Here is a 1090-nt window from a genome sequence, read left to right as displayed (position 1 = left end):
GAGGTGATCAAAGGGGGGTGGTTGCCCCATCAAGTGGCCGCCTCTCGACCAATCGATTGCCCCCGGTGTTGGGCCACGCACTACTGCCGCCGTAAGCCCACGCACCCAGGCCACCCCTGCCGCCGCGCTAGTCCGTATCCGGTCGAATGAGATCATGCCCAGTATTTCCACGACGCGTCAACACCTGAGGTTGGCCGTTCCCCCATCCAGCCCGCAGCAATCAGGCCATCCAGCGGCTGTTCCCCCCTACGCCTGGTCTTCATCTTCACGTCTCCTTCGTCACGGCCGCCTTTTCTTCTACGATTTCCTTCCTTCATTTCGGTTTCGGGGGCTGGCAATGCGTTCATGATTGATGACTGTTCCTGCTTATCACTATACCAACTCCGTGCCTACATACTGCCCGCCACCTCCACCGCGTGCAGCCATCACCTGATATCAACACTGTCAGACGAACTATCTCACTGCCCATCGCCTTCAATCATCCTACTTGCTCCATAACAACAACAAAGCATCGTGATCCTTTTCGCATTCATTGTTGTGGTCACTATTCCTTTGTACTTGATAGTCAAGTCACCTTCTCCCAGCCTGTGTCGTCACCTGCTGCTCCCGAGTCTCGCGCAGCATCGTGAGGCTGTCCTTCACAGGCGGTGTTTTGGGAATGATTTCGCATCGGGATTAAGAGTGGTCTTCAGAAGGAGGTCTGGGATTCTCTGCTTTTTTTCTAGTTTATAGGTGGTTTGGGTCCTACATCCCGCCTTTACGGTCAACCCCTTCTTTCGGCGGTATTCTCACCTTACCGAATTGCCGCCTAACACAAGGACAGAATGGCCTCAGTGCGCGGAGAGATTGCAGGAGCCGGGTTGCAGGCCAGCAGGAATGGCGAAGCAAGGTCACAGGAAGCCAGCACAAGACCACTGACGGCATCCCCTGTTCCGCAAGAGAGATCTGAAGGTGAGTTGATTTCCGCTTTTTCGCCCTAATCGACTTGTAACCGCTGCCACAATCCTTGAACCCACCATCCTGGCCAGGAACGCCTTGCATACCGTTACACTCTCAATCCGCTTGCATATCAGCGCTTGAGCCTCCTGAA

Source organism: Uncinocarpus reesii, genomic scaffold, assembly GCF_000003515.1.
Source record: "Uncinocarpus reesii 1704 scaffold_1 genomic scaffold, whole genome shotgun sequence".
Classification (NCBI taxonomy): domain Eukaryota; kingdom Fungi; phylum Ascomycota; class Eurotiomycetes; order Onygenales; family Onygenaceae; genus Uncinocarpus; species Uncinocarpus reesii.
Note: the sequence above shows the minus strand (reverse complement) of the source record.